Genomic DNA, 21,667 nt, shown 5'->3' on the forward strand with positions numbered 1-21,667 from the left:
TTTGAGCTCAGATTTGTTGCTTGTGGCCACAGGCTGAAACTATCTGCCTTCCCCCACAGCCACATTTCCCACATTTCCTGAGCACTGTCCCCATGGAAAAAAACCTACTTTGCATTGTTTGTCTTTACAACTGTTTTTTTTTTTTTTTTCCTCCTGCCAGAGAATTCAGAATCCTCAAAAAATGTGTTTTCTGAGGTCAAGTGATCTACTCAGTCAGATTTTGCTCAGGCTAGAGCCAGGAGCTGATTTTCCACAATTGCAGGAAGAAAATGGCTTTTGTGATGAGCATCTGCTGTTTTGTTAAAAATGTGGTTAAAGACATTAACAAAAGTGACATTACCAGCTGCTGTAATGTCAAGCAGTTTAGCTAAACAGTTTTTTATCAAATGACAACACATGATACCCAAATCAATCCTAAACCAATAACATATTGCTACTTACAAAATGGAGCTGAATGAAAGTGAGAATGAGCAAGCATGAGTATGTACAACTAAAAATGAGGTTGGGGTGGAGAGGAGGCCAAGGCATATATGAGAATGAGAGAGAGAGAGCAAAATGCAAATTTGGATTTTTCTATTCAGAACAGCAGATAATAGAATACTGATAATGTTCACAAAAATATTCCTGCCTCTGTTTCAAACACAAAGCAAATACAATTATTCACTCAATACTCTGACAGCATGAGAGAGAAACAACAAATTAATTTTGTAATATGCTTGCAATCACACACAAAAAGAGTGACTAGGTTCCTGGCCAGTTAAGGTCTAATTTGGCTTCTGTCCTTGAGAAGAGTGACAAGAGAGAAGACCTGCTTTGCGTAGCTATGTTCAGCTGCTCTATTTTTATCTGCCCATCATTTTTAATTATCAGGCCATTAAAAGGTGGCAGATCAGTAGCACAGCCAACTGTGTTGTCCTTCTGGCTGAGAAGTCTGCAGCAGTGAGTGATGCAATGGACCCCCAACCTGCTTTCATCACGGAGCTTGTGAAAGCAAAATGGTACCACATCAGCCTACCTATACAGCCATGGCTGATCTGGGACAAACGCTTCATTTTCACAACTGTGATGAGAGGAGGGCATGACTTGCAACCACTGCCTAGCGATCTGCAGGTCTATTACTAAGAGAACTCACAAATGCTTACTTTATAGGGCGTGGGCTAAGTTCTGCTTCCAGGAGACTTGGCTAGGCCAACAGCGACATCCAAGGGTATCTTTCCCCTGGCTGAAAACAGAGGCACATGCTCTGGGGGAGGATGTTTGCCAGGGGCAGAAGGAACTCTGCACATGGAGAATGTTACAAGGTGAGTCAGGAGATAAGCAGCCAGAGCCAACAGAAGAGGCAGAAATAAACAAGCAGCCATGTGTCCCATTTCTACCAACTGAAAGGAAGAGAGTGCCCAAAGTCACAATTAGCATATGGAGACATCCAAAACAGAAGCACCTGGGAAAACTCAAAGCACTGCAGGCTTGATGATAGCTGGGTACCTAGAGGGCCTCATGGTAGAACTGCATGTGGGTGAATTTGCCTCTTAAACTGGCACAAATATATGGTTATCCTGTACTGAGAAATACAGTAAAGAACATACGCATAACAGCAAGAAAACATAAGCCTGATACTAAAGACCATAGCATGAGGCAGATCACCAAAGGATGTTATTTGGGGCAAAGCCCAGTGAGATGTTAAGAGTTCACGCCATAATGGAATAGAACAGAATGGCCCAAATGACATGATAGGCCACTGGAGACCCAGCTCTGCGGGAAACATAGGCTTCCCTGAGGATCTTGAATTTTAAGTTTCCATTGGATAGACTTTTTCTCCTTAGTTTACCTTTTTTTTTGCTAATCTTCCATAGAGCATTTATCACTTTTTACTCATAAAAGTAATCTATACATTTTTCACAATCAACTTCCTCATTTCTGTATGGCCAAAGAAAGAAATTTTGGAGCAAGTAGCAGAAGCAGTTATTAGCTCTGAATCTCTATTTTTTTTTTCGTTTTTACAGTGTGTTTTTTTTAATCATCAGTTATTAACTTATTAGAATGTGCACATCAGCCTCTGCTTCCCTGATTTGTAAATTACACGGACTGAGGTCACTGCAATGGGAACTCAGGTTTCATCTGTTCTTAAGGACACCACATACTGAGTGGTCATGGAGGTCAGATGGCCACTATGTGTTCCCACCCAGGCTTCATTTTATCCTCACCCACCCTGTACAAGAGGGGTTTCATTGCAACCTTCATTATAACAGCAAACTGTCCAAAAAGAAATAACAGTAAGAGAGGAGTTAGGGTTGGGTTTCTCTGTCTGAGGCAACGCTTCAGCAGTTCAACCCTGGTCATGCCCATGGACTTCCCTGGGAATTGAATATCCAGATTATAATTGCAAGCATCTTTAATAATTCCTACCTCCAATGCAATGCTGAAGACATCATAAAAACAAGTCCGCAGCTAATAGAAGATCGCTGAAGCCTTCTAGAACGTAATAAATAATAATCCCCAAATTAAACTCCAGAGAGATTAACCATCTAATGGGATGAATAATATACACAAAAGCGCAACTTACAATCGAGAAAGGAGGTATGAGTTTATCAACAAGCTTCCTCACAGCAAAAAGATAACATCCCATCAAAATGTCAGTGTAGCTCTCATTTAAAAAAAAAAAATCATGTTTTCTGACATATATTGCTACACAGCCATGAGAGTGATGGGACATGGCACATCCCGCCAATCTAAAACCACACACCATGACCTGGAATCTTTGCCCAGCTGTACCACCCCATGTTTCCCTGATGGAAATTAGGAAATAATGTAACCTCAGCTGACAGGTTTATTAAGACACACAAGACATTACAAAGGCCCTTTTGACATTATAATCTCTAACACAGTCGGGGGTAGAAGCTGGCTTGCCATCATTATTGAAAGTAATTGGTCAAAAAAAGGCTCATGAGAGAAAGAGGGAGAGAAAGGGAGGGAGAGAGGGAAAGAGAGGGGGGAAGAGAGCAACCCTATAAAGCTCTCAAATTAATTATTTGGCTACAGGTGTGTTCTTCCTTCACTGCCTGTCTCAGAGCTTGCTGGAATGTTGTTCTGTCCTAACAGCTATGCTACCCTCATCTCACCCTTGGCTTGGCACACTGTGGTGTCAATAAAGCAGTAAGCAGAATTGTATCATAGCCGCATTTTTTCCTTGTCCAGTGGTTATTCATATACTATCGATTCTTCACTTGTTCTTTGTCCTGTTGGCATACCAAACTCTGATTTTTCCAGAGGAGATAATTCAGATAAGAAAATCCCCCTAGTGTGAGGTGATGAAAAGGGTCACACATGAGTGCAAGTATTGTTTACATTATAATGAGGTTCTTAGGATCAGAGATCCAAAACCTAGATATTTTCCCCGTGTCAGGTGGATAGCATATCCAAGTCAAGTCAGCCAGATGGCCTCAGAAAGGAAATGCCAAGGATGAGGAAAGCAGAGACATCTAGCTGCGTTCATGGTCACAAGGGAAAAATCTAACATGCCATGGGAGCAGGGGATGCTTTATAACGCAGCTAGGTCCGCCTCCTACAGAGCAAATGCTCAACTTTGCTGAATAACTGAATTCCTAACCAGTACTCAGCCCAGCCCTGGCCAGGTATCAGTGCTGGGGTGTACTTTTAAGCTAAACTCTCTGTAGCATCTGACAAACTGCTTTGAAAAAGTAAGGAAGAAAGGGTTGGCAAGTATATGTGGGAGGTACCAGTAATGCCAGCCCCAGACCCTGAAGACCCTGCTTCAAAAAACAATGTCTCTGAGGGTAAACAGGGGTTACGATTATCTGAAGGGAGGATGCCAGGGCACTGCAGTGGGTACTGATGATCTGCAATTTGTGAATGAACCATGAACTGTTTATAAGCTTTACGGGAACTCCCCCCTTTTCCTATTGTACATCCTAAAGTTAAAAATGGCAGGTTAACAATCTTTATGGAACTGGAAATCTGCTATCAGCTTTTCCTGAGTGGCTAGCACACCTGTACTGAAGAAGGAATTTGTTTTACATGTTGATGAAAAATGGTCCCACAGATTAGGAGGAATTCTGTGTTACTGCTCCAGTGGAAAGCAAACACTTGAAAGGATCCCTTGCTTGAAGAGTGAATGAGACTGGCAAGGCTTCAGTCCTCCAGAGAGGAATCTTATGTGCTTCTCTGTGGCTGCTAAGCTGATGTCATTAATCTAACACATGGAGCAGATTTTACCCTTCATTTTCAAGTACATTGTCTATTAACAGTTGCCACGAGCATACTGATTATGCAAAATTCTGGTTAATGGATCCCTGCCAGTCCAACCATCAGGCTAATGATTTGTGCTTGCCAGCTCCAAGGTGAAGAATCATTCTCAGGTCCATCTCCCTAGGACTCAGAACTCCTACAAATGACCATGAAGATGCAGGTGTCCACTTGCTTCCTGCCAGAGTCTAGTCCAACTCAGGATTAGGGCACCCGTGTGAAGAGAAATAAAAGCCACTAATTCGTATTGGCTATGATTACTGACTTGACTCTCAAGGGAAGATGAGATAAGAAGGAGGAGCCTTGCTTTTGAAAGGTGAGAGCCACCCTGTTATCCCACGTTCCATCAATGTCAGCGTTTTAGTGTTGCTTGACAGCCTATAACATATGACAATGGCACCACACAGTGAAGCTAAAAGGTTGAAGGTTACTCCTGTAATGACCGATACTCTTCTTGCCATGGTAGCCAGGCATCTGCAGATTCTCCCCCCCCCCCCCCGCCAACACCTCTGCTTTTGTGAATCCTGCTGAAGGCTTTTAGGTGAAAACTGCAGCAGACATCGGACCTCAAACATGAACTTGACATAGGAGGCTGTGTGATGCTACTGTTTCAAGCCCCATCAGGCACATATAAAATACTGCTGATGGCAGACTGTTCGAACACCAGGTGAAAGTGTGTGGATGACCTACATTGTCAATACCTTCTTCTCAGCCTTATAAAAAAAGACAACTGGGCAAGCACATTCTTTCAGCTGATAAAAAGCCTGGTTAAAATCATGTACACCAGAATTATGGGAAAATTCACAAAGTCTATTTACTTCTATTTCCTAGCACATTCTTCATATATCACAGACCTAAACAGAAATAGTCAAGAAGCAATTCCATGAAAACAAAACTGAATATGTAAAAAATCTTACTAGCTTTTGGAATATTAAATGTCGTTGGAAATCATGTGACCTTTCAAGGCTGAATAAGGTAGAAATAACTGCCATAACTGTAGGTAGAAGTAGCAAACACGTTACTGGTTTATAAACTTCACATATGGTGTTCTTTACTTTATTAAGTGAGAAGCCAACAACATACAATATTAACAACTTAAAAAGCTATTTTTTTCATAAATGCTATTTTAAACTGCCTATAAGCCAAAACAAGGTAATCACTGCAACTCCACAGAAAATCCAAAAAAATATTAAGTCCTTTCAAAACCACCCTTCTTGCCTATGTTCTCCCACGAGAAGTTAAGGAAATTAATCTCTGCATATTTCAGAAAAGTAGTATTTTAAATCACTAAAAAGTCAGTGTTGGTTTCTTGGACAGCACTAAGATACAAAAGTCCCCTGGGAAATGGAAGCGAGGAGCTCTACATACATGAAGATCTGAGTTCAAATCTCCAACATGGCTACCTATGCCGAAACCCCTTTCCTGAGGAGCCGAGACAAATGAATCCCAAGAGGTTGCGGAATGGCCAGTCTACCTGAAAATGAAATGAGCTCCTGGTCCGGTGACTGTCTTTAGGCAATAAAATGGAGTGGTCAACAAAACGTCTAAGTTCTGTATGTACATACATGGCCATGTGTGCAGCTGACATTCATTTGTATGACACACACACACACACGCGCGCGCAGAGAACAATGTCCATAAAGAAAACTATGGGATTAAACAAGAAACAGGAATTAACTATAGCTCAAATTAGAATTTTTTTTTCAAGTGTCAAAAATAAAGATGAAGTCCTATGCTTACCAGAACATGGACAGCAGTTCTTTAGATGTCTAGCATTCATTCTGTCATCTGGCTGTCCTCTGGGAGATTTCTTTCCCACCAATTATCAGTTCTTTCCTGGGAGAGTCAGTCTAAAAGCTTCTGGTGAAACCATACAAAAATGAGTATTGTCGGTACCAGTGGATGAGAAAGATGGGAGAAGGAACTCAGTAAGTCAGCTCAGCAGGTAGACTCCTGTCCACCCTGTCCATCTAGTAAACGTTTCCAGGGGCAACAGGAGCTACCTTTAAAAAGCAGTAGTAGAATATGAGCTGAGATTTCTAACAACTCAGTTATGAGTAAAGCTTGGGATCCTCAGTGTCTGAGCCCGACTTTTCTGTAGCAACTGAAGCCAGCTTAATGAGCACTTCCATTCCTTGGAAAACAATCCACTCACATGAAGCTTCATCTCAGCACAGGCTCTCCTACAGTCTCAACCCAAATGGATACTGTCTTGCTAACAGGCACACACCTTTCACTGATACAAACAGACCAATGAAACAGCTTAATGAATGAATTAGTGAAAATACATATCTCTTTACTCAATAATTATGTTTCAAAGTCATAGCTTTTAAAAGGAAGGCCAAACAGACTTGCCCTTTCCATGGAAGTCACAGCAAGATCAAACAATGGACAAAAGCAGCCTCCTTCCATCTACCTGACCCCACATCATTACTTCAAAATAGTGCCTTCATTTGGCAGATGTTAATGTGTCATTAACCATCCATTTGTTTTTCCCAAACAAGAATACTTAGTGCCAAAATAGTAAGCAACTCTCCTAAGGCCTTAGCTCTTCCAGATCCCTGCAGTCCAGAGGAGGTTAACTAGACAAGTACAAAGAGGCAACTTCTCAGAAAGCAGTGAGACCTACTAACAACCCCCCCACACACATACAACTCGACAGCTTCAGGGGACCCTGAGGGGACTGAGGAAGTTAAACGCTTCTCAAACACTCTTCATTTCCCACTACAACAAGAAAATTAACACATCTGTATAGTTTAATGTAAATTACCATTGTGGTTTTCTTCCCTAATTAGAAACACAAATCACTATTTTTGAAAGATGAAAGTCTTAAATGTTTCGGCTGATGATAAGCAAATATTTTCACCACAAGTTCACTGCTGTTTTGTAGGTTCCAAATGACTATGACATCAACATAAAGTAGAACAATGAGGTTTCTGTACATGGAGCCTTTGGGTAACAATGTGGCCATATGACATGGAGAGTGGGACTGTGACTATTGGACAGCTGAGCAGTTTCTCCTGAAACAAATGCAAACTCTGCTCAGAAGGCAGGGCAGGTAAAGAGCTCGCTGTCCAAGTATCACAACTGAGCTTGAATTCTGAGATTCCACAAAAAGCCATACAGGTTGCAGGGACATCCATAATCCTAGTGTAAATATGGAGAGGCCAGAGAAACACACAAGCTTGTGGACTGGCTTGGGACAGCCAGCCTGCCACATCAGTCCAAAACCAATAAAGAGACTCTATCATAACCGAGGTGGAAGAAGAATGCCCTTTGACCTCCTTATGTGGCACTGTGTATGCCAAATGCACATACACAATTAAAATATAGACTAAAAATTAAAATATAAAATTCTATAGTGAAATTGCTACTTCAACCTCCTGTTGAGACACAGATTCCAGTTGATTTTTAAGCCTCAACTCCTCAGTCTTGGGATCCTATTTTTATTTTTTTCTGTTTTTTTTTTATTAATCTAACATACATAGTAATGGCATTAGTGTAGCATTTTCATATAAATATAATTATACTTTGTTCTCACTCATGCCTATGCTGTACTCCCTGCTTTTTCTCCCAATTGCTTGCTGGATTCTTCATCTAATATAATCCATGCTTTCATATCAGATACTCCATTATATTTTCTGCTTGCTCCTCCCTCCCTTTACATCTCTGCCTCCTCTCTCAAATTCACCTTTCATGTACACATGTGCACGCTCTCTCTCTCACACACACACACACATACACACATATGCTTCAATTTAGATTTTTTATGTAAAACTAAGGATGATACTGGCACAGCTGAATCTGGGTTGCTTTGCTTAATACAATGATTTCCTGTTCCATCCCTTTCATGGCTGAAGGAAATTCAGTTGTGTATATCTATATTTCACCCATTGATGCATACTAGGCTTGCTCTAGATTGGAACTCTTATGAGTATATGCCAATGAACTTGAATGAGCAAGAATCTCAGGGGTATGTTTATTACAAAGACTTCAAGTATATGCTCCACAGTTGCATAGTTAGATCACATCACAGTTGTGTCTGGGTTTCATGACTCCACACTGATTTCCACAATGGCTGTACCACTTCACATCCCGACATCAGTGTTAGTATTACCTCCTTGCCAGCGTTTGCCTCATTTGTTTTCTTGACTCGACTACCATGACTTCTCATTGTAATTTTAAGCTGTATCTTACTGTGGCAATTAGTTGAGACACTTTCCAAATATCTTGGGGTCTACTCACTAGTCCATTTATTGACTTGATGATTTAGTTTTAGGGTTTTTGTTTGTTTGTTTTGGGTTTTTTTGTTGTTGTTATGTTTTCTTAGTTCTTTAAAGATCCAATAAATTAATCCCCTGTAGGATATACAGGAAGATTTTTTCCTACATTGTATAGCTTCTCTTCATCCTGCTATTTCCTTTGCTACACAGAAGCATTTTAATTTCATAGTCTTATAATTAATCCCTAGATTTATTTCCTGAATTATGAGTCTTGAAAAGGACTTCTTTAAAAAGAAGTCTATGCCAATAATTTTATCCTGAAGTATTTATTTCTATGGTTTTTTTCTAAGCAGACAGGTTTTCATACTTTATATTGACGTCTTTGGTCCATTTTGAATTGATTTTTGTATAAGGGAGTTATGTGGATCTAGTTTACTTATTTACAGGCATTATATCTGGTTTTCTAAGCACCACTTGTTTAAAAGGCTGTCTTTCTTTCCAAAATATGCTGTTGACAGTTCCATAAAAGATTAACTGGTTATTACTGTATGGGTTTATTTCTGGATACTTCATTTCTATTGGTTCCTGTGTCTGCTTTTGTGCCAATACCACACTGTTTTTGTTACTATGGCTCTTTATTTTAGTTTGAGATCAGATATTGTGACTCTTCCCTCTTTCTGCTTAATATTGTCTTGAATATTCAGAGTATTCTGTGCATCCATATAAATTTAGGACTTTTTTCTAGGTCTTGAATAGCATTGGAATTTTGAGACAATTATGAGGAAACTGTAGGCAGTTTTGTGATAAGTCATCTTCACAGTATCAATTCTACCAATCCATGAGACCACTTTTAATTTAGTCTTTTCTTCCCTTTAAAGGCCTTCTATATAGCAGCAAGTGACCACTGCCAGGACACAGCCATGACTGATGTCCCCCAGTGTCCCAGCTTGAAGGAAAATTGGAGGCTTGTAAAACAGAAAGAAAGATGCTCCAACTGAGGAAATCTCCTTTATTAATGCAACAAAATGTTCTCTGGGAGGTTTAGGTCCTCACAAAAGGGAATGAAGATGAGCATTAGACTTCATGAGAAGCTAGTTAAAGGATAATGTATGTGGTTTGTGAACCAGGTATCAAGGAAGTACATTTTGTTGGATTATAAAAAAACTAGGACAAGAGTGAAAGCAGAATAGAGCCTCAAAACAAAATGAGTGCCTGTGGTGGAAAACAGCCTAGTGCTGACAAAAACCAAAGAAGGTCACAGGGCTGGACCCTGACACAGGAACAGTTATGAGATCTAAGTCCAAGGGTGGTGACTCCAGCAGAAACATTCTAGTCTGGTTTAGGATGGAACTGACATTCTCAGTGATAAAAATTTTAACTTGAATTTTTTTTAAATGTTCCATTCACCATATATATATATGAATCTAAGGAGACTTCTAATCGAATTGGTAGAGACAGACCACATAGCTTGCTTGTATTATCTAGCCAATGAACTGTATTTCTTTTACCTCTATTTTTCATGGATGTGGCATTATTTCCTTTGCTCATCTTATGATCCCGACATTTGTAATTTAAAACAGCAATTATAATAATTTATGACAACAGCAGCTAGTATTTGTTAAGACTTAATATAAGCAAGACACCAAACCAACTAATTGCTATGCATTCCCACACTGAAAGAAGCTACAACCTTTTGAAGTCTGGGTTGTTTTATTTCCCTGACATAAAACCGAGGCTTACAGAGGTGGCTGCAGCCCAGGCTCAGGAGTAGTGACACTGCAGGCTACAATTTCAAAGTGTGTGACTTCTTTTCATTAAGCTACTATTTATGTGATTAACCACTAAAACAATTCAAGAGCATCTATAGATTCATAATATGGTACTGATCCTCTCATTTAAGGGCATAGCTCTTTACTTACCCCCCCAAGTCAAGTGTGGATTTCCTTTTAAAAAGAAAAATCAATACGTGCTTATGATATAGACAAAATATCTAAATGATAATAATTGTTAAAAAATAAAACCAGTGTTTCCTTTTCAGTTCTTTCATGTTCTATATAGTATAAATTGTTTAGTCATCCATTGATAGGTATTCATATAGTTTCACCTTTTGACTGTTACAAAAAGTGTTGGTATAAATTGTGTGTACATGTATCTATGTCTGATGATCCTGGTTCTATACCAAGAAAATATGCTGACTCTGTTTAACTTTTTGAGGTGATATCAAACTCCCCCCCCCCCCCCCCGTGGCCACACCGTACATTCCACCAGCATTACAAAAAGGGTTCCAATTCCTCTGGTCTTCACCAGCGCCAGTTATCACCTGTGGCTTTGATTATGATCATCCTAGTAGGTATGAGCTGTGTCTTGTGGCAGCGATTTGCATTTCCCCGGTGATTTATGATGCCGTACATATGTTTGCTGTCAAATTCTGTTTTCTTTGGGGAAATGTCTATCCAGGTCCATTGCCCTTTGCGTTTGTTTTATTGTCAGGTCGTGCATATGCGGCTGCAGCACCCGTATCAGATGTGCTTTTTTTCAGATGTTTTACCTCATCATGTAGCATGTCTTCGCATTCTCCGGATGTTGCCCTTTCAGTCAAAAGTTCTTAGTTTCAGTGAATTCCAATTTTTTAAATATTGCTTTCTGTTTGTTTTGATACTTGAAGTTAAATCCAAGACTCCTCTCCCAAACACAAAGTAATAGAGATATACTCCTATGATTCTTTGAAGTATGCTAGCACTTTAAAACTCATATTTAGTTTGTTGTACAAGACATGGGATACTAACATGTCTGAGTAGCTGCTGTCAAAGTGGAAGTTAAGTGAGAGCAGCCTTTCACGGGAAAGACCTCCATCTGCACAGAACTGTGAGGAACATTCTAATGTCTTTCACAGAGGAGGAGGAGTTGAAGGTTCCCATGCTAGCAGACAGAACTATGTATGGCCAAAAGATACTGTCCGTTCAGTAGCATGTGCAAAGTGTTAGAAACATGTTGTTGAATATATCATTAAATATCACATATCATATGGTATTGTTACATTACTTACAAAACAAAATGAACGTTCTCACATAAATATCCAGACTTCCTGATCCTTTTGGAAGTACAGGAAGCTATAGCCAGTTGGCTGGAACTCAAAAGGAACAGGGTTTCTCTGAATCCAAAAGGAAAACCATCTCTCGGGTCACAGACATCAGCTGGCCCATTAAATTCACTCCATACCCACCAAGGCTTTGTGCACACTTGGGTTGTGAACTTTGCCTCTGGAAGAATTAAGAAGCTACAGGTTGATTAGTCTTAGCTCTCTGTAAACCCAGATACAAAGGTAAATGAAAGAATGATGGCTGGTGGGTTCCTCCAGTTCGTCATGGTGACCCACACAGGAAGGCTTTGGCCATGGGAGGCTCAATGAGGAGGATTATGAGTTAGAGGCTATCATGTTGGTATCCACGAAACAGATACATCCTTTAGAAGATGGGAGTGCGAAGGTTTGGGGTACTCAACAGTAATGTTATTGATCTGTCCTGCTCACTAATGACTTGTCAGGATTTTGTCTGCAATTCTGTCCTGAGTGGCCAATTTCATACCTTAATTTAGATACTGGTTCCTCCAGGACATCTTTTGAGATACTCTACATTAAGATTAAGTAGTCCTTTGATACACCTTCTTAGCTTTGCTGTAATGTTAGCTACACAATCTGCAAGGCCATCATTCAATACAAATGCAAAAAGTCATTGTCTAAAATGCACTACGAGTCTCTAGAAGGCAACAGCATAACACTAAGTCATGTGGAAGGTTACTCTAACTTGAAACCGTGGGCATGTCCACAGGTGACAGGTCTTCAGATCAGTCAGATACATTTGTCCTGTGCCATGGGGATTGCCATCCCTTACTGCCTTCTCTTCTTGTCTTTGAATCAGCCAGCAGTTAACACAGTGCACACTGTAGTAAGCGTCAAGAAATATGGTCTGACTGTCTGAATGAAAGGATGGGGGTTGATGATGATTAAACCTCCATAAAATCCTGAGCTATTGTTCTAACATCCATTGCTCACTGCTCCGCAAATGCTCCTTTGAATTTTATCTTCTGTAACAATGACACTATGTCAACCTAACCACGGAGCCCAACAGTGTTAATGCTGCCTGCTAATAAAACTATCTTTCCCCCACAGAGCTGGCTATTTATTAAAATAGAGCTTTAGAATCTAGGAACTCAGGGCCTAACATACTGGATATTTATTCCCAAAAATGAACAAATCAAAGCTATGCCTATTGCTATATTAAATCTAAGGTTAATGTTACTTGAGTGCTTGAAGAGAGGAGGGTGAAGCTCTGAGGAGGGGGAGCCCCTGTCTCTAGTCTGAAAACTATCAATAGGTCCTCAACCTGTGCTACAGGGTAGATTTTAGTAGAAATTCTTAAAAAAAAATATTTGAGGCACTTGAAAAGTTAAGTGCTTAAAATGACTGATTTTTGTTAAATACCTTGACCTTTTGCTAGGTCTAAATAGTATCATCAGTAAGAATATAATGCAAATCCTAAAGGAGAGGACACACAAAAGACAGATGCGACATTCATTCATAAAATATATTTTACAGAATACAATAAAAACCAAGAATGCATACTATACCTATATACTTTTCAATATGTTACCCAGTTACCAGTCAGACCATGTTAGGGTTCACACTGTTACCAACAAAACTCTAAAGATACCAACTTCAGCACTTCCCATGAAAGCTGGCTATCCAGTTCAGAGAAGCCACTGCTCAACCTTTCCTGCACATTCTAAAAGAACTTTATGGCCAAGTAGAAATATTTCACATGGTCTTTTCCATACATCACATAGACCAAGCGAACATTTGAAATGGGGTTAATGTTGCTGAAAAATAATGAATTTCAGGTTTATTTCATTGAAATTAGTAGATGTTTACACAATCACAGGTGACAGTAAACTGTTTTATGGCCATTCTAAGGAAAAAATGACTCGGACAGAGCGCAAGAGAAAGAAAAGGGGTCATATTATATACTTCTCATGGAAGCAAACAACACAGCATCGACCAAAGTTGGTTGAGCCTCCTGGTGTCTAAGTGCATGCCTGTCATCTGGCTTGATACGAAGGGACAAAGCCCTGGGTCATCCTGGAGGAAGGGAAGCATATGCTGATAAGTGTCTGGACACCTAGGAGAGTCAGTTTTCCCCATAGGTCTCCATGGTATGAAGATGTGCATTGGAGATGGTGTCAAGCAGAAAGAGCTCTCCTGGCTGGTCCTGAGTCAGCAAGTCCTTTGTCATGCCACTCCCCTGGAAATGAAATCCAAGTGAAAAGACTGGAAACAGGAGGAAGGAAAATAAAATATACAAAGTGTGGGAGGAGATGAAGTGTGCATAACAAGATGGGTCTTCCTTGGGAAAACGATGAAAAGTTAGACAGAAGATGAGTACATGCCTAAGCAGGGCACAAATGCATAAATAGAAGAACCTGTGTTATTGTAAGTACTAAAAAAGGGGAAGATAGAAGGGCCAGGGAAGTGATTTAGTCATCCAAGTCACACCTAGAGAAAGCAGGGGGAGGAAGGAACCTATTTCAGAATTGGAAGATTTGTGAGAAAATGAAATGCTAGGTGTATGTGCTGATGCAACTAGCTGTGGTAAAACTAAAGCATTGACACAAGCACTGATAAAACTAAAGCACTGATGGAGCTGGGGAATGCCTTGTGATCAATTTATCTTCACCACTGTAATTTCAAATTAAATAAAAAAACAACCGAGTAATGTTGGTATAATGTTCTTTTGAAATGTATGCACCTTACCCTTGTTCATTCAAATGCTGATCTCCCACCCCTGGTTTCAATCCGGATATTGCATTGTGATACTTATTCTAAGTGTCACTTGTCTCAACTGTGTATAAACAGGCCAAAATAAAGCAATTAGCTACAATGTTGTTCAATGGGAGGAGCCAGAGGACAGAAAAGAGGGGAGGAGCTAGAGGACGGAAATGAGTGGGAGGAGAAAGGGAGAGAGGAGAGCTGGGAGAGAGAGCTGGGGAGAGATCTGGGAACTACGTGGAGATGGACTGGACATACTATTTCACAAAAAGCAAGTATAATGCATGAAATCTAAATGTTGGGAAACTGTGAGGGCTTGGAGGTTTAGGAGGGAGTAACTATTGCCCAGCATTGTGTTCTAGGTTAATTAAATTAACTCAGTCTCTGTGTGGCGATTTGGTTATACAGCTGTTTAAGATTAACAGCAGCATTACCAGAAGATATATCAATAGTAAATATTAATCCACATCTACAACAGAGTAACAGCTGTGCTTCCACATACAGGAGCTTCCCATGAGCAACAGATCACACTGGAGCAAACTTTCAGGGTCTGAAAAATGGGCAAATTCTATTGCGTGACTGTCACAGGAGGTGTTTATTTCAAGTACTAGCTTTCACGGTGATCCTCTTCAAGGCAAGTTGAGTGCTTCCAGAATCACTTCCCTAGGAGTTACTATCACTTGGCTTTCGGTGTATGTGTAATTAAACCAAAGCAACCAGCACTCATCTCTCCAAGGTTCCAGAAACTTCTCATTTACCAAAACATTTTTTTTCCCTTCTTCATAAAGGTTGCCATTAAGGTTGCTTTCTCACAGTAATGCTTAGGCATAAGGTCTTCAGGACAAGAGCTGTGAACCAGACAGGGCATTTTTAGACCCAAGACATTTTAGTTGCTGGCACACAGACACAAAGTAAATCTTACAAAAGGGGCGCTGTGGTAGGCAAGGAAATTGTTCATATTTAGGTTTTTGTTTGCTTTGTTTGAGACAAGGTTTCTTCCTGTTGTGCAGCCTAAGCTTGCTTGGACCCCTTGACTCTACCTCCTCAGTCTCTGCAGTGTAGGGATTACAGAGGGGAATACCACCACAAAAGAGGGTTCAGAGCACGATTCAAGGCCGACATCCTAGCTATGGAAATAAGGAATAGCATTCATTTTCACACCAACCAGCAGCCAGTGCGACATTTAATATGAACTATCCCAATAAGCTGCTGCATAAAATGATCAAACAAGAAATGTCTACTTCGGAAGTACAGTATTTCAGAGGACTCGGGAGGGTTCCTACTAATTAGTGGTGAGCCCGTGACTGAGCTTCCTGATCTCCACTGTCTCCATCCGTGTGTACCATCTGTGGCAAAGTCACATATTTCACTATGATTTATAACCTTCCCAAATGGTGAAGCAGGGCAGGGGGAAGGTAGGTACTACTATAAAAAAATAGAGTAATATTTATCTCAAAAACCCAAAATTTAAATAACACCGTTTTCATCAGACAACTGTATGTTTCTTCCTAGATCTCAACATTATGACCCTGTAAGTTGCTCCTTGAAGAAGAGCTTTGAGAGACTTGATTTGAAATAATGAAGTTCTGTCCAGACACGGAGGTAGAGGCAGACAGATCTCCAGAAGTCAGAAGGCAGCCTGGTCTACAATAGAGAGTGCTAGGCTAGGCCGGCCAGGGCTACACAGTGAGATGCTGCCCCAAAACAAAAACAGAAAATGAAACAAACAATCAAGCTCTGGAAACAAAAGTGTTTGCAAACATTATACTCTCTGAGAAATTCCTTATCCACAAAAGCCCACGTTATTCACAGCATTCTCCCAATGTGCTTGGTTTTAATATCATTTTTCTTTCTTTCCTCTTTCTATAAAACACTTACAACTGTCTAATATCTAGAGCCCCAGTGAACTATATCCTTCAGGAAATACTGAGGCATTCCTAAGGCTAATTATACTCTCAGACAGCTCTGAGACAGATTTTTTAAACAAACAAACAAACAAACAAACAAACAGAACAAAGAGTTGTCAGAATTACCTTTCTGTGGGCCTAAAAAGAAGTGAGAAAAGCAATAGCACTTATTGCCATCAGCAGGGTGAGTACAGACTATTAGGATCTTTTCAGTTTCAGCCAGTCCTCACATCAGTCTTCTGGTAGGTGTCATTATTCTCTTTCACAAAGTGGAAACCAAAGTTCAACTTCTTCACACAACCCACAGAGGGTCATAGGGCCAAGAAGGGGCAGGGCAGGAACTTTTGAAAGGGCCATGCTCTTTGCCCTGGGCCACAGAGGGAGATCAATTCACTATGCAGAATGCAAATCTGAGCCATTTTGAAATATTTGTCCTTAATGCTGTCCTCTGTCTCCAATTGTCTGCTGAGTGTAATTAGATTATACCATTAAAACAGTCAACGGTGTTGTGACCCATCATTTGGGAGACAATGAGAGAAAAAATCAGCTCAATGGGGAATATCTCAGGAAGAGCTTTCGTGTGTGTGTGTGTGTGTGTGTGTGTGTGTGTGTGTGTGTACAGAAGGCTGTGTTGGAAGGCATCTTCACAGCTATAAAACCTTAGACATTGAGTGACAATACAGGTGTGCACAGGTGATGTAGCATAGAAAACAGCTTCCCTGAGCTGTTGGATACCTAAAGATGGGAAACGTCCAAGGTGTTGGCCCGCATTCACACCATGATCAGAACACGGCAGGAAACATGGTTCTCTTACACACGCTGGAGGCACCTTGGTCTTTCTACGCTGGTTATCTTTTCTCCCCCCAATGCTGTAAGGCAGGAACTAGTAGCCAGGAACTTTGCAATCTCTCTCTGCCCTCCCCATATTAAGTCAAGTCAATTCCTGGTAGACTCTGAGCCACAACTCTAACTTCTCTACGGAGGGGCTTACCAAGCTTGGTACCATCTTCACAAGTGTGGTCAATGGCAACTACCATAATCATTATAATATGGACTGGGAAAACAAACCTTTCAGACAGGTAATGAGTGATGCTTAGAGAGCTGATAGAACTGACAGGGAAGCCCAACATAAGACAAAAACCGTCCCTCAGAAGATGTGCAAGGTCACACTGAACCGATTTTGTAGCTCCGAAAATCAAGGGGGAAAAGTGAGTCAAATTTTAAATGAAAAGGAGAAAAGTGTACCATGCTCTTGCAACCAAAATAACCCAACTGGTGCTTATGTTAAAGTTATAAAAAGAGGAGAGGAAAAAAAAAAAAAAACAACACTTTTCACACCTGCAAAAGAATCATTAAAACATGACAGGATGGTTGGGGATTGTCGGGATTGCGGGCCACCTGCTGCTCTGTATTTCACCCTCACCCCAATCTAAGGTCTTGAAGGTGACAGAAAGAGAACTGAAGGAATCTTCACAAACATGAAATCAAGCGGAACCTGTGTTGGCCAAAGACTGCTTTTCTAGTTTGCAACAAATCGGCAGCAGCACTGCCTGTGCACACTGCCATTTCTTGTGATTTTAGCACCATTTTTGTCTTAGACATTCAGGATAATATATATTTTGTTTTATAATTCTCTGTCAGGAAAAGCAGAAAGTATTTTATAAAAAAAAAAGTGTAGAGAAGTCTTCATTTCTGATTTGATGCTAATGTTTGCAAAAAAGTAGCACACACTTATTTTTTTTTTTTAGAATAGCAATAAAATACTGTATCTCAAATTTGAGTCAAATCTGCACTTCAAAGAACCAGATGGCAAGGTCACATTCTCTCTGAATCAATAGACTGGAAATTAGACAAAGAGAATTGAGCTGATTATTATTTAACATATACAATATTCACAAAATTTAAAGGACTCAACATATTTGAAATAAAGCATCCATTTTTATTAGATAATCTGATATTTTAGTTCCTACTTTAAAATGGAGTTTAGAGAGAAAAATTACAGTCTTTGTCAACTACAGCGAGTAAAAATACCACCTGGATGCTTTTTACTAAGCAGCTAAAAGACAAGAAATAAAACCCTCTGACAATAACATGCTAGTCTCCAGTATCCATACAGTGACAGAGTAGGGTCCTCATTGGCCACCTTGGTAAACAAATTTTCCAAGAACATATAGAGAGTAGGCTAGCAGTCTCAGCCCTATGTGACGTCAGAGACCATGTTGGTAAACTGATGACTTGTCATGCTCAAAACCCTGGGTGCAATCCACAGTATCTTATGACAGGGTAAAGCGCCACATTCTTGTATCCCCAGCACTCAGGAGGTGGAGGCAAGAGGATCAATTGGTCAAAGTTATTCTTGACTACTTAACAGAAAATTCAATAGCAGCCTGAACTACAAAGGAACCTCTATGGAAGGAAGAGAGCAGGGGAGGGAGGAAGGAAGAGAGGGAGGGAAGGAGAGAAGAGAGATGGGAATGAAACACAGCTTTGGGTTCATAATGGAAATCAAAGCACAAAGTCCCCACACAGCACCCTGGTTTAGCCTCCTGCCAACGAAGTAACATATTCCCAATGCATTTTGTCAGCTGCCACTGATATTTTTATCTACAAAGTTCTTCAACACCTACAAATTCATATCACTTGACTTCACCCTAACACTCTCATATCCCTTATTATATTTTAACTCCTGTTCATTGATTTATCCTATACTCCACTCCAAAGGAATGGAGCATTGTCCACTCTTGATAGAGCTTCTATTTTCTTCTTGGTATGACCAAGGCCCTATACATGGAGGGGTCTCAGCAAGCCCCTAATCCCCATGGAACAACTCTCTTATACCTGCTGCTGTTAGAAGTGAAAATCTCAATTCTGGGAGTGTACAGACAGATGGACATCCAGAATGTCCGTGGAAGAGAGACTATGGAGCTAGGTTCATCCAGGCTCAGCAGCAAGAACTGTATTCACTGCAGGTCTGAAGCCAGCAATTCTACCAGCCACAAGCTCTGCCAAAACCGGGTCCATTAACACCTTTAAATAGTGCAAGACATGTCAGCAGATTTCTCTCCTTCATATTTAGCTGCATCTAGTTGCTAGGCAAAATCTTGGTGGGCTGCTTTACTTTTGAAAAGTTTGCTCAAGTGAGCTACTCAGTTTTTCCTTTATGCTTCGTGCCTGTGCATTGCGGTAAAAAGCAGAAAATTCCAGTCAAAGAATATAAAGCAGAGTTCCTCTCTTTTGAAGGAGATCTTATCAATGATCGCACTTCTCCCCACCTGCTGAAAACAAAAGGATGGCTCCCTTAGCCCTCAAGGCTTTTCATACGAGGAACTATGACCTTCAACGCTTCTAGGTAAAAAGAAAACATGTATTTCATCATAGTTTGTTTATATTAATTGTCTGGAATTTGCCTTCACAGATCTGTTCTGTTTCTTTACTCAAATATTTATTCATTACCCTGTGGAATAAAAGGCCTTTAGGTTATAATCCAATCCTATTTTTATGTCAAAATGACCCATCTATACTTAATCCATGAATTAGCAAACATGGCCCTTTCATATACTTTCATCATTTTGGATTTTGTACATGTTCTTTCTTGACACCATAAAATACTCTAGGCATATGTTCTGTGTTTTCTCCCCCAGTTCTAGAATGCCGTGAATCTATAAAGAACTTTGATTACTTTAGTGGTAAAAATGAGATTGGAAACTAAGATCTGGGTATTAGCGTATTCATTGTTCTCAAGGACAAGGAAATGCAGGAGTGCATCTATACATACTTCGAGATCAATCATTAGTTCTCTGCTGAGCGGGCCTATAGATACTTCCAGAACCATCGTTAGTATCTATATTAGGCTAAACAGACTTAGATAGTACCAACCTAATTTATCACTGCATGGTCAGCCAAGCGTTTTTCCTAATTCTCTATAACATCCTACGTATCGAAACAACACTGTGGAGACTGACTCACAGGAGCCACATTCCATCTACTTATTTCATCACCCAAGTCTAGGCATGCAGACAAACAGACAAACAGATGGACAAGGGCACACACTCATACCATACACATATGCCACACACACACACACACACACACACACACACACACACACACACACACCCCTATGTGTTTCAAAATATTAAGCCTTAACCCAAAGGAAAACCATATCACCTACTGGGTAACAACATGGTCGAGGTCTGTCTTGTGTTTGACCTTACAGACTACATTCATTCTTAGTTGCTTATCAATAGGCTCTCTCTCAGTTCCTTTCAGTAGGTATTTTATTCACTCAGAGCACTCAAATTCACATGACAGAGCTTTCTCTTTGTGGGATGTGGTTCGAAATATCTCTATAGTGCATTGAGAACTTTAAATATTTTGGGAAAGAGAAGGACCACACTGAAATTATTTGTATTACAAAAGATTGCATATGAGTGTTATAATCTATGTAATTATTGGTGTTAACCTCTTACAAGTGGAAAGGCTGGGTGTCTAGAGCTCAGTACCACCAATAGCTTCAGGCCTGGAGACCTTAGAACAGATTCATCACAGACCTGGGCTTATACTGTCCTGTGACACATTCTTCCAGCAAGTATTTACTGAGCTCCTCAATGATTTCTAGTTTCCACGTATTAGGAAGCACACTCTGAGTTGTGCATGCTCATGGTCCTTGACAAAGCAGCGTGTCACGTGTCCACCATTACAGCATGACAGAACAGTTTCACCCTGTCCTTCACCTGTTCTGCCTCGGCTCAGAAGCTCTGCCAACAACTGACAGGATTATATCTCCAAAGCTTTATTTTTATCAGAAATTCTTGTAACTGGCACCATATAATATGTCAATTTTCCCAAATGGCTTTAGTTTATAACTCCTGCATTTATCATTGATATGGTAAGAACTGTTTAATCGTTTAATAATTTCCTACCATGCAGATGTATCACAATTTGCTTATTTTCCTTCTGCCTTTGGCATTCCTGCTTAGGTTTCAGTGAGAGCATTTGCTTTCACACCAGCTAGAGAGAAACTTGATGACTGAGTTTATGACAAAACTATGCTTAGCTTTGTAAGAAATAGCAAAATTGTCTTATCAAGTGACCACAGAAGTTGATATTCTCAAAAACAACCTAAGAATTCTTCTCCATAAAGTAACTTCTTAGCGATGGCTCAATCCATTTTCTTAGATTTTGTCTATTCTCCTAGGTGTATGATAGTTCCTCAAGCTCCCTGTTTGAGTGTGCTGTGGCTCTTTGTTCACCCTCCATCTGTGTCTATTCTCCTAGGTGTATGATAGTTCCTCAAGTTCCCTGTTTGAGTGTGCTGTGGCTCTTTGTTCACCTTCCATCTGTGTCTATTTTGTAGTATGGTATCAATTCACAGAATTTGGTTGTCTTTAAGCTAACTTGTTTTCTTATATTTATAAAATCTTCTGCTATGATGGATCCAAGTATTTACCATT

General features: G+C 40.2%; 1 protein-coding gene across 4 annotated transcripts in view; it reads right to left on the bottom strand.

Annotated features, from left to right (window-relative positions):
- Positions 1-21,667, bottom strand: part of Fhit (fragile histidine triad diadenosine triphosphatase) — a 1,508,502-nt gene that overhangs the window by 435,899 nt on the left and 1,050,936 nt on the right. Inside the window, exon 1 of one of the 4 annotated variants that reach the window (XM_055599199.1) lies at positions 16,341-16,461. The exons of the other annotated variants lie outside the window; for them this stretch is intronic. The gene's annotated coding sequence lies outside the window, so the exon portion shown is untranslated. Of the gene's footprint in view, positions 1-16,340; positions 16,462-21,667 lie in introns of those variants that run through there. 4 annotated transcript variants of the gene reach the window in all.

Source organism: Psammomys obesus, unplaced genomic scaffold (assembly GCF_907164565.1).
Source record: "Psammomys obesus unplaced genomic scaffold, mPsaObe1.curated_primary_1811, whole genome shotgun sequence".
Classification (NCBI taxonomy): Eukaryota; Metazoa; Chordata; class Mammalia; order Rodentia; family Muridae; genus Psammomys; species Psammomys obesus.